The sequence below is a fragment of the Cibotium barometz genome, chromosome 48 (assembly GCF_041138505.1).
Source record: "Cibotium barometz isolate CiBa-2024 chromosome 48, ASM4113850v1, whole genome shotgun sequence".
Taxonomy (NCBI): Eukaryota; Viridiplantae; Streptophyta; class Polypodiopsida; order Cyatheales; family Cibotiaceae; genus Cibotium; species Cibotium barometz.
Window position 1 is genome coordinate 33,648,361 of NC_141093.1, and position 12,872 is coordinate 33,661,232.

Below are 12,872 nucleotides of genomic sequence, written 5' to 3' on the forward strand. Positions count from 1 at the left end.
CTACACGAAGGGTTGGTGGAGGCCACCTACCTTGGTCGTGGAGACGGCCTCGGCCAGCACCACCACCCGGCCGATGGCTAGTGTAATCCACCTTCTCCCCTAAGACAAACTCCGCATATAATTGCTTTGCGAAGTATATGGGAATCTGGCGGTTGTTTGGCATCCTTCCATATGCGGCAGCATATAGACTATAGATATGTGCCGCCATACGAGGATGCGAACACCGCGAAATAGTAAGGGGCTTGCCCTCCCCAGGCCTCATCCCATGACTATCGAGGAAAAGATCTAAGTAGGCTCCATCCCAAATCGGACCAAGATCACAGACCTGACGATATGTCAGGCCATGTGACACAGGAGCAATGCGATGGTGGGCTATCCACTCATCTACATAAAGAATATCGTGATGAAGGCTACGAAGGGACGAAAGCATCGCCTCCAAGTCTGCCACGATATGTAATGTAGATGGTGTGTCTCTAGCACTCCTACGGATAGCCGGTAACTCGCGGTCTATCTCCGCGATGAGGTCCACAATAGACGAGCGGCCCTCCTCGCGTGACTCCATGCTAAAACCTAAGCCTAACACAAAGGCCCTATGATTAGTGCTAAGTAGCACTAATGAAGCTATAAAACAATGCTAATGGGCCCACTAATGCTAATCCAAATCAAGAGAGTAAGGAGAGTGAAAATGACTTCTGATGACAATGAGGCCAAATTTTTTTTTTTTCGATTTTATAACCTCGAACAAGGTTCGATGGCATCATGCACTTTAGGGTTTGCAAGATGTATGCTCTGGATTTTAGGGTTAGTGAGATCAACGGCCAAGATACACACTTAATTTTAGGGTTGGTGAGGGATCGACGAGATTTGAAATCAGTATCTCATTCGAGGTACATGGACGGCTTAGATTTTAAGTCATTACCATGATCAAGGTATGTTTGACGGTCGAGATTCATTTAATACCTTGATCGAGATCTTTAAACGGTTGGATCGCATCTTCCAATGTGCGTGAATGGACGGTGGAGATTGCATCTCTATATCTCGAACGAGATATGTGGACGGTGGAGAATGCATCTCTATACCTCGAAAACGAGGTATTTCAATGGTCGAGATTTTATTTCAATATCTCGTTCGAGATATGTGGACGGTGGAGATTGCATCTCTATACCTCGAACGAGGTATTTCAATGAATGGTCGAGATTTTATTTCAATATCTCGTTCGAGATATGTGGACGGTGGAGATGGGCTAGTCAAATATGCCTAGGGGGATACACCGTGGCATTGATGTGGATCCGAGTGGTATGAATATCTCGATCGAGATAGTGTGGTGGTGGTGACCTGTATTGGTAACATGGATGATGACTAGAAACCCAGACTTGCTAGCATGGCATTAGTTGGTATCTCGTTCGAGATATCTCGCTTTAGGCTTGGGAGGCACGTGTCGTGTTTTAATTGATGGCAATATCACGATCGAGGTACTCCACCCGAGATGCGTGGATGTCCCAATTTTAGAGAGAGTGAACGAAAGTGAGTACCCTCATCTTGCAACCGCCCATATTAAATATTAAATGATTATTTAAATGATATACTAATATTATTTATTATATATATTGATTTGTATTAGTATTTATGATATGTGTACGTGTGTTTATATATATATAAACACATGTACATATATATACATTTGTGTGTGTGTGTGTGTGTGTGTGTGTGTGTGTGTGTGTACACGAGTTGTTAAGGGCTCTCCCCCCTCGACCTCCATCGGCGGGTGGCATGGAAGCACTCATGCACATGAACACAATAACCCCAAAAAAAAAAAGAGAGACAGAAGGACAAAGAGAGAGGGAGGAGAGAGAGGGAGGGAGGTAAAGAAACGGGGGGAGAGAGACGGAGGAGAGAGAGGGAAGAAAGAGAGGAATATTTTAAAAAAGACATGTCATCATCACAATAAGAGGTGGATGGTATATTGGCTAGTTCACTCGCCAAGATGTGTAAAGATGTTTGCTCAATTCTCAATGTTGCCCTCTCTTTTCAATTTGCTTCTTTTTCTTATACAATTTGCCCCTTTATACACCCATGCCATGTGGCTAGAGGAGGAGGAGAGGAGATGGTTTTAGAGGAGATTAGAGGAGATGCTAGAGAGAGTGACACATGGCATGGGGAACCTCTGCCACATGGTTAGAGGAGGGGGCAAGGAGATGGAGGAGATGCTAGAGAGAGTGACATGTGGCAAGGGGAAGTTTTTCGGAGGAGAATTGTCGTGCCTCGCTAGTTTTCAAGAAAGCTTTGCATAAGAGAGTGACAAGAGGAGTGAATTGAGCACGGTGCTTGCTTTCTTGAAATGACCCAAACAGAGTTGTATTCTCAGTTTGTGGCTTTGAGGTCATTTGAGGGGTGTAAGCCTTGGTTTGTGAGGTACTCACGTCAACGTGACACATGTTGTCGCTCTACCATGTTGAATTCAAACTTTTTTATGATGTGTTCCGTTCTCTTAGTGGGCATAGAGAGTTGCCTCGTAGTCCTCGTGATTTTATCCACTCTCTTTTGTGTGCACACACGGAGGATGCCTAGTTCCATAGGATGCCTTGTGTGGAGAGCAATTTCACATCATGTGGTTCACTTGCACATCTACAGATGGTAGATCTTGATGCAAGTGACCAAGAGATAGTGCCATGGCAACGTTATGAGTATGTGACACACCAGCTCCAGAGTGGTGATAGTCCAGGAAGTTGCAACTCGTGGACAAACATACACCACGTTGTCACTTCACAACCACATTTAGGGAGCAGATCTACCCCTATATACAGCACAGTCATTGTGCCAAGTGGCAGGATCATCAATTCCGAGCATGCCTAGTAGAGTTTCCTATTAGTGTGGTCGTCTCTGTGATTGATTTTACAGAGAACAACTTCACACCTTTTCAAGAGATATAATCTGAGTATTACTTCTCAGAGCAGGTAATGGTTATATTTCATAATATTTGTTTCATGTTTGAGCTATATTACTTATTTGATTTTTTTGTGTCCTAATCGTCTGTATTGCTTACCTCACCAGGTTGCTATTATGGTCCACATTAGCTATCGACATGCAGAGGCTCATGTAGATGGGATAGCGAGTACCCCCGAGACCCGTGCCATTATTCGAGAGTGTCATTTCTATATCATTCACATGATGCACATTTTGTGCAACACTGTTTTCGTCTCCATGACGATTTTTTACGAGATTGTGGGATGGGTTTGGTCGGATGGTTGTGGCGCACAGTTCAAGTCATTCTCACAACAATTCTATTGGCTCTATAGGTAGTACTTATGGTTCTCTTATATTCGTAATTAAACTAAATTCACTAGAACATCTTAAAGAAAACAATAACTAAGACTTTGTTTTATGGATTTATAGGTGGCATGTGCAGTCTAGTATCCCAGTGATTTGGTCATTCTTTGAGACTGGGTCATGGGAAGGGAGAGCATGATGCCGCCATGCATGCTCTTGATGGAATGTAAGCCCAAGATGCCAGGTACTGTGTCACAATAATGGGAGGCTCTACGGTCAATCATGCCACCATCCACATGCCAAAAAAATCTCTTGACAATCCAAGCATCACGTTTGGGATACGATGATGCTGCACACCCACACAAATGTTGGGAGCACCACTCGACTACGTGGCCTGCATCTCTGAACCGCTCAGCATCCTGTTGCCAGCTGATGACGCCTCTCAGGGCACGTTTTACACACGCGCCTGCACCCCCCATGATTTACACACGACGGTTTGCATGCTTCTGTGGAGCATGTATGGATGGCGATTGGTCACATTGTGCCTCGAGATGATGGGCAGATGCATGGATACAGACATTCCTCTCCCCTGAGCATCCTTCACATCCAGTGTTGTTTGATGAGCACACAGGTCCTCTGTTCATGGTCAGTGATGTGATGACCTGACAGATTTGCTCTACAAGAGGGTGATGTATTTGCTGTTATTGCCGATGAGGAAAATAGCGAGGGAGTTGACTACTATCTGATGAGTTGCACTAGGCCAAAGTGCATCCTTGACCAGGATACAGTGGATGATCATGGGTTTTCTTTTGACACCCATAGCATGATTGTGGCAGGCTGGTTCTACCAGCAGATTCGACTTCATCGGGGGAGTCTTGAGTTCCAGTAGTGGAAGTGGGAGTTAGAGGCATTTCAGTTCTCTCATCTAGTGGTTGCTACCACCAGGCTCACTCTTGATCGAGTACAGAGCCGAAAACACAATTCTCACCCTCGTTTTTGACTTCGAGTGGATGACCATGAGAGCATTCTAGAGAAGTTGAGAGCTAGAGAGGGGGCTGCCTACTTAGATTTTTTGGGAGTGACTAATCTCAGAATAGCTAGGGTAGCTCATTTTCAAAATACCTTGATCTTTTGAGTTAGTGGCTAAAACCAGAGTGGCTGTGTTAACTCACATTCTGATGTACTTAGTTGATGTTTATATCATTATGAGTTTTCTCATGCGTAATAGAATAGATTGGGACATTAAGTACAATTATTGCCCAATGCCCCGAATAAACCAATCTTATTATAGGACTATTTCCTAAAAGTATGTGCCTAGGTAGGCATGTTTCATAAAAGTCAAATTTGTGAGCCTAGTTCACATTAAAAAAGATGTCTATAGACATGGGTCTATAGGCATGATCCTAAAATCGGACTATTTCCTAAAAGTATGAGCCTAGAGACATGAGCCCACAAGAGTACTGAAATCCATATCCGAGCATTTGGTCCCAACAAACAAGTAGCACTCAAAGAGTGCTTCCCTTCCCTATTAAGCTGGCAGGTACCCTAAAAAATCTACCCTAGCCTTTGGTTCCAACAAATGATTAATACTCAATAGAGTGCTTCCCTTTCCTATCAAGCAGGCAAGACTCCTTTAAAATCTACCCTAGCCTTTGGTTCCAACAAATGAGTAACACTCAGCAGAGTGCTTCCCTTTCCTATCAACTAGGCAAGACTCCCTTTCCTATCAAGCAGGCAAGACTCCCTAAAAATCCACCTCAAGCAAGGAGCTGTAGGACAAAATGAGCCAACTAAACACATACATTAGCAGAGGGACAATGAAACCCCTAGAAATGAGAGTCGCTTTGGTCCTCTGAGCCCCGGATTCACTAACTGGATATGTAAAAAACATAATAAACTTCATGAAAAGGGAATTAAGTCACCCTATCTTTAAGTGAAGCACCAAGAGCAGAAGCAGGTCTAGGAAACTCAAGGTTCACTCCCTAAGCCATATATTTTACTGATGTGCTTGGTTATGCCTCGGCCTTCCACAACAAATGAGTTATTATTGTGGCATGGTCAACGAGGTACTATGGGGACTTTGTAATAATCCCTTTCAACCTTGAGATTGCTTGGCATTGCCATGTGAGTTGGTGTGTGGATCTATTAGGGTTTTACTGTTGTGGGTGGTCTCTTCTTTGATGAAAGTGGGTATGGGTAGGGCCACTACACAAGGACTTGGTATTGCCACTTCAAGCTTGTACTATGTTGATCTTTCGTGGATGTTGTTGGCTCTGGGGAGTAAGGGTGGTATAGCCACCACTACTCTCCATCTTATGCTTAGGCCTTGGGGATGGCATTGATGACTTCCAACCTCCATTCCATTTTAGGTTTTAGTGCTCGATGCAACCTTTGGCATGGTTGTTGTAGAGTGTTGGAGATACACAATGAATTTCATGTGCCAAGGCACACTTAGAGTAGGCGATTAGTAAATAAGTGACGAATACTTGTACACCTTAGAGATAGCTTTATAGAGTAAAAAGAGGAGATTCATGAGGCTCATAAGTCATGCATAATTTCCAGCCAAAATTATCGACATTAGAGGCTTTAAAAAATAAAATATGAGTGAAAAGAGGAAAAAAAGATGGCACCTACTAGTGTGGAATTTTGGAGAGTGTTCATAGCCAGTTTTCATGAGATTAGAGCAAGATAGAGTGTAGTTTTCATCTTTGTACACTACTATTATGCAAAAGATATCACTCAGGGAAAATTTTGAGTATTTCTGTGTATTGTGTATATTTTATCTCTCTAATATTGAATTTAATGTGTTTTCATAAATGATCATGTATGTGTGTTAATTGTGATCATTAATAACTTATACATGATTGAATCATCTTCTATTTCATGGTTATCAATTAGTCAATTCTTGTATGATTCATGATTTATATTAGAGCATGTGAACTATTCTTCTCATAATTGATCAAGGACCTGTGAGATTGTGTGGCTTCATTACAATTATGCTAATCCCACTGCCATATCTTATCATGGTATCAAAGCTTACCTTTGTTTGAGTGAGTGTTAAGAGTTTGTGTGAGAACTTTCTATTTTGTGTGAGAAGATTGAGTTGTGAGGCTAAGATCTCATTTGGGTTCGTGTGTAAGAGAAGAGAGATGAGATAAATAGGTATAACACAGGTTTCAAAGCATAGTAGAAGTCACTAGCAACATGAGGAATTAGTAGCGTTGAGATTCAAATCTTATAGCTATGGAGAAATTCGATAAAAGCAATCGTCAAACGTGGCACTACAAAATGAATCTGTACACCAATGGATCTTTGGGGTTTGATTGATGACATGAGGATGAACCACTTCCACCATGGACTTCGGGTTCTTTAATGGCACAAGGTGTCCACTTTAATGGCTCACTATTAAGTAGATCTTAGCAATGATAGCAATTGAATAACAAAAATGTAGTTTATCTTATTATCATGACTCTTTCTCCTACAATTATTCCACATGTTGAACATTATGCAACAATCAGTTCATATGAAGATTTGGGGCTTGGTTGATCAATTAGACTTAATTGGTTACGTGGTTGATGAGAACGATGACAAAGTGTAGGCATGTTTATAGGGTTTGGGAAAAGAGAATACATAGTCTCAATACATCTATATGGGACTAGAGAGGTTTGGGCAAAAAGAGAATACAATCACTACATCTATATGGGACTAGAGATGAACTATCTATATGGGACTAGGTTTGGGCAAAAAGAGAATACAATCACTACATCTATGGGACTACATTTTAAGAGTTGGTTCCAAAAATGATACATGAAGAGAGTAACTTGCAAGGAGGATCTACAAGAGGCTACCCGTAGTAAGAATCAACTTATCACATAGGTAGAGGGAGAAATTAACAAAGAGGACGTGGTAAGAGAGGGAGATCTGGTAGTCAAAGAGGAAGAGGTTTTCATGGAGAGACTCAACAAGAATCTTGGTCTCAAGGAAGATCACGTGTTTTTGTGAAAGAGGAGACTATAAAAAGTCTTGTGGGAAAGATTATTATAGAGGCCATGGAGATACAAGAGGGGATTCGATGAGTTGAGGCTCTCAAGGAAGCTACTAGAGTGGTTATCAAAGTGGATATCAAGGTGGGTATTCAAATCAAGGAAGAGGCTTTGGTGCAAGTCAAGAGACGCTCAATGGTATTGTGTGCAACTATTGTGGAAAGACATGACATATGTTGAGGGAGTATTATCATAAAGAAAAGCCATATGTTGATGGAAAGACATGACATATGTTGAGGGAAAGACATGACATATGTTGAGAGAATGTTATCATAAAGACATGACATATGTTGAGAGAATGGTATTGTATGTAACTATTGTGGAAAGACAGGCCATATGTTGAGGAAAATACATGACATATGTTGAGATAATGTTATCATAAAGACACGGATGTAAGATAAGGAAGATACACTCAAAATAAATATGCTTCTACTTCTCTAGTGAAGGAAAAGAGGAACATATCAATTGTTTTCAATGTAATAAGGTTGTAAAATCTTAAGTATGTAATAAGGTTGTTTTCAATGTAATAAGGTTGTAAAATCTTAAGTATGCACATATGTGAAGACAAATGGAAGTAAAGGGACTCTAAATGGGTTGCCTTCATTCAAGATAAGTGTGAAGCTTGGGAATATGTAAAGTCATCATGGTTGACTTTCACTAATAAACAAGGACAACTAAGGCAGATGTCATTATATCTTACTCAATCAGATACATGGGTCCCTATAAAGGAGAAGAGCATAGGTGGTTGGCCAATATTTCATTATCTTTGCGGGCAATTACAATTGAAAAACTTGGATATAGTTCATCAAGAAAAAGTTAAAAGCTTTGGAGAAGTTTAAGCAATTTAGAGCTTTAGTAGAGAATCAAACTAACTTGAAGATCAAGTGTTTGAGGATAGATGGTGGTGGTGAGTACTTGTTTAATGAGTTTGATGCATACTTAAGGGAGAATGGCATTCACAGGCACCGTTATTCACATGCAATTGACTTGTGTGTGTTGCCCTATACTTAATCAATAGGGCACCATGTATGCTGGGAGATGTAGAGTGTTATAATTTGAATGTAGCAAACATGATTATCTTTGGTGGATGTGTATGCTATGTTCATGTTTTGGAAGAAGTAAGGACTAAGTTGTAAGCTAAATTTGTAAGATGTATCTTCATCGAGGAGCAACTAGCATATAGAGAAAATCATATAGAGATTATGATTCTATCAAGACGAAGCTATATGTAAGCCGAGATTTGATGGCATGGTATGTAAGAACCAAATGCAAATCATGGGATAGGGCAAGTTCAAGTGGTGAGTTACTTGAGGATTTGGATATTGATGTGATGCAGTCATATGGAGGGTTGAAAAGCCCTTCAAATGATTCATTTTGATGAGGGTAGATATGAGAAAATTCCAAGTTTGAAGGATGCTCAATGACATGGAAAAAAACTCTCTGTTTTACCTATATGAGGGAAATAATGACTTGGGCATCAATTAGCACATGCAAAGGGAAGAGTTTTGCCTCATGTAAATGGTGTTAGGGGACCTTAATAGGATGTAAAACAAGGCCACGAGCTTAAATCTATGAGATCACTCTCCAAGACTGCACAACAGTGAGCCCAAAATTACCAAAACTCAACCCAAATCACAAAAAATCAGTGCTAGCTTTTTCAACACCCTTCTTCACATATACAAACTTTGGAGTATGTAGACCCATATTGCAAGCATGCACATGGTAAAAGGAGTCCAAAAGGTGTTCAAAACAAGGAAAATGAGACTCACTATGCACATCCATTATTGGATCTTCAAGAATCACATGATAAGATGAGGGAAACATCACCAAGGGCATCCAAGGGTAAGGTTTGTGATAGTCTTACAGAAAGTCCATTAAAAAGAGATTCCATTGGGCTACACATGGAGAAAGTGTTGCAAGAATAATAGAAGAGTACACGGATGTAAATACAAGTGAAAAATATGTTACAAGTACACGGATGTAAATACAAGTGAAAAATATGTTACAAACGATGTTGAAGCATCTAGTGGACAACTATACTTGTTGAGATGACGGAGTACAAGGGTCAAGTATTCAGTTCAAAGGCTTACATATGACCATTATGGGAAACATCACTATGTGTGTACATGAAAAAGGTGAATAAATGTTTTGAACCTACAAGCTTTGTGGAAGAAAAAGGAAGTAAATAGTGGAGATTTGCGATCCAAGAAGAGATGGATACTCTATACAAGAAGTAAATAGTGGAGATTTGCGATCCAAGAAGAGATGGATACTCTATACAAGAATGGTACATGGGAGCTGTTTCACAACCCATGACAAGGTTGCAAGTGAATCTACTGGATCAACACTTGGTAGATTTAAGGCATGATTGGTAGGCCAAGGCTATGCACAAACATATGGTTTGGATTATGAAGAAACCTTTGCACCAATTTTAAAGATGGAAACATCAAGAAGTGTTGTGGATATTACATCAAGTCAAGGTTGGTTTTACATCAACTAGATGTGAATAATTATTTCCTCAACGGTAACTTGAGAAAATAAATATGTATCATTCAGAAGGATTTGTAAATGAAGCCATGAAGTACTACGTGTGCAAGCTACATAAAGAATTGTATGGGTTAAACCAAGCATCTCATGCATGGTTTGAGAGGTTGACATTACAATTGAAGCACATTGGGTTTCAAATTAGCATAAACTTTGTTTTGAGAGACATTCAATGGCAGTGTTACACTTGAGGTAATATAGGTGGTTGATCTCATAGTGACTGGTAAAAACAATGCATTTAAGGTTGAGATATTTAAGAGGAAGCCGTTCAAGTAGTTTAAGACGAAAGATTTAGGAGAGTGAAGTTTGTTCTTGACTTAGAGGTTGTCAACACAAAGCATGGCATTATCGCAAGACAATATGTATTAGTTATATCAGAGCAATTTGGAATGTTATATTGCAAGCTGCACTGCAAGCTTATCATAAGCTTCAAAAGAGAAGCTGAGAAAGGTACATTGTTTGAAGGTGCTTCTTTTTCAAGACTTTATGGGCATATTGGTCTATTTGACCATTACTAGATCACATATTACATAAGTTGAGTTGATGCAATGAGATGGATTGTGAGGTATGCCACACAATAGTAAATATTGGGATTATGTATGAGAGACAACCAATTGCGACTTGAATACTATAGTAATTCAAATCACACACGAGATCCCAATATAAGAAGAAGTGTAATAGTAGGTATGGCATGTTTTCTTGGGATTGACTTTGTATCTTGGTTATTCAAGAGAAACCCATAGTTGCCTTCAATATGGAAGCTTGGTATAGAGCAATTACTCAAGCTTCATGTGAAGTATCATGATGAACACGTTACTTGATAATTTGGGGTTTTAAGTGAAAAAGTCATTAATTATTTTTCATGACAATATTGGCTCAATTATTTTAGTGAATAACCAAGTATTCCATGCCAGAACAAAGCATGTACAAGCGTAATATGATTTTGTGAGAGGGAGAAGGTGATCTGGTAAGAGAAATGCTGAAATATGGTGCCCGTCGTGTCATGTATGGGGCACATGTATGTGGGAGCAAGAATGCATGAAGGCTAAGATTATTTGGGCATGTGAATGGATGAATGTAAGGAGGAGTCAATGGTAAAAAAACTTGGAAAGTGCAAAGGTGCACAAGGCATGTGGGCATTTATGGACACATGGATGACACAAGGGTGTATGGAGCATGTGGATGAGAGCTCTGTGAGAGCTATATAAGCATGTACTTGATTTAAGCTAATGTAATGAGACTATGGAGTTTGTGCCTTAATCATTCTGTCATTTTGATTAATTAATATCTATCTTAATCATGTATTAGCACTTTCTTAATCTTTCATTATGGCCTTGATTGATTAATTAATATCTATCTTAATCATGTATTAGCACTTTCTTAATCTTTCATTATGGCCTTGATCACTTCCTGTGAGCCACCTTAGCCATGCTGAAATTCAACATGGTATTAGAGCCTCCTAGGTATGGCTCTTAGTATAGCAAGATAATTAAAGTCGATCAAAGGCATGATTAGGATTTACTATGGTGGCCAAATAGTTCACAGGAAAGCAGATTGCTGAGTTCAAGGAAACCTTTAGTCTCTTCGGGACAAAGATGGTGACGGCTGTATTACCACAAAGGAACTAGAATCTTGATGCGTTCACTTGGCCAGAATCCCATGGAAGCTGAGTTGCAGAAAATGATTAATGAGGTGGTCGGAAAGATGAAGCACACTGATGAAGATGGATGCTACAATAGTGATGAAGAGACTCAATGCTCTACTCCTACATGATGATGCACATCCTGATTGTATGCTTATTTTATGGATATTATGTTCTAAAGTTATGCTATATTAAGTGGATGCTTTCCAATGAAGACATGGATGGAGACACTATGCCATGCATATGTTATGATGGCGGTACCATGATATGGTGGTGTCACAAATGAATATTGATGTCATTATGATATGATGGATGTCAACAATCTTCAAGTCAATGTATGATCAACCTTGGGATTGGAAAACCCTTAGTGAAGATGTGTCCATATGTATGTGGATGTGATGATGTTTCATGTCATGTCTTATGATGATGTCTATGTCATGTATGTTATGCCAACCTCTGAGTAGCTCAGTGTGAGTGAGACAAGTTGGAAATAGGCAGTTATGCCAATGTATATTCATGATGATATAATCGCCTCTAGCCACCAATGATGTAGGCTAAGTGATATATGTATGTGTCTCCAATAAGGGGGGACAAATGTCATGTCTATGTATGTCACATTACCTTCTTAGGATGAGACCCATTTGGACACCAAGGGGAAGTGTTGAAATATGGTGCCTGTCATGTCATGTATGGGGTACATGTATGTGGGAGCAAGGTAGATAAAGCCTAGAATGATATGAAATAGGAATGAATGAAGGCTAAGGTTATTTGGGCATGTGAATGGATGAATGTAAGGAGTCAATGGTCAAAAAGTAGGCACATGGAAAGTGCAAAAGGCATGTGGGCATTTATGGACACATGAATGGCACAAGGGTGCATGGAGCATGGAGCATGTGGATGAGAGTTGTATAAACATGTACTTGATTCAAGCTAATGTAATGAGATTATGGAGTTTGTGCCTTAATCATTGTGTCATTGATTAATCTCTATCTTAATTGTGTATTAGCATTTTCTTAATCTTTCATTTTATGGCCTTAATCACTTACTATGAGCCACCCTAGCCATGCTAAAATTCAACAAGAAATTGACGTGATGCATATAATAAACACACATGAGCAAGTTGTATATATTTTGACAAAGGCATTGAAAGAGAAAAGAATGAGAAACCTAGAGAACAACTCGGATTAGAAGACATAAACTTTCTTTTAAGGGGGAGTGTTGGAAATGCATGGCAACTTAGAGTGGGCAATTAGCAAATAAGTGATAAATACTTATACATAAACCTTAGAGGTAGATTTATAGAGAGTAAAAGGAGGAGATTTGGGAGGCTCATAAGTCATTGCAGTCAAAGCTTATGGATACATATAAAAACAAGA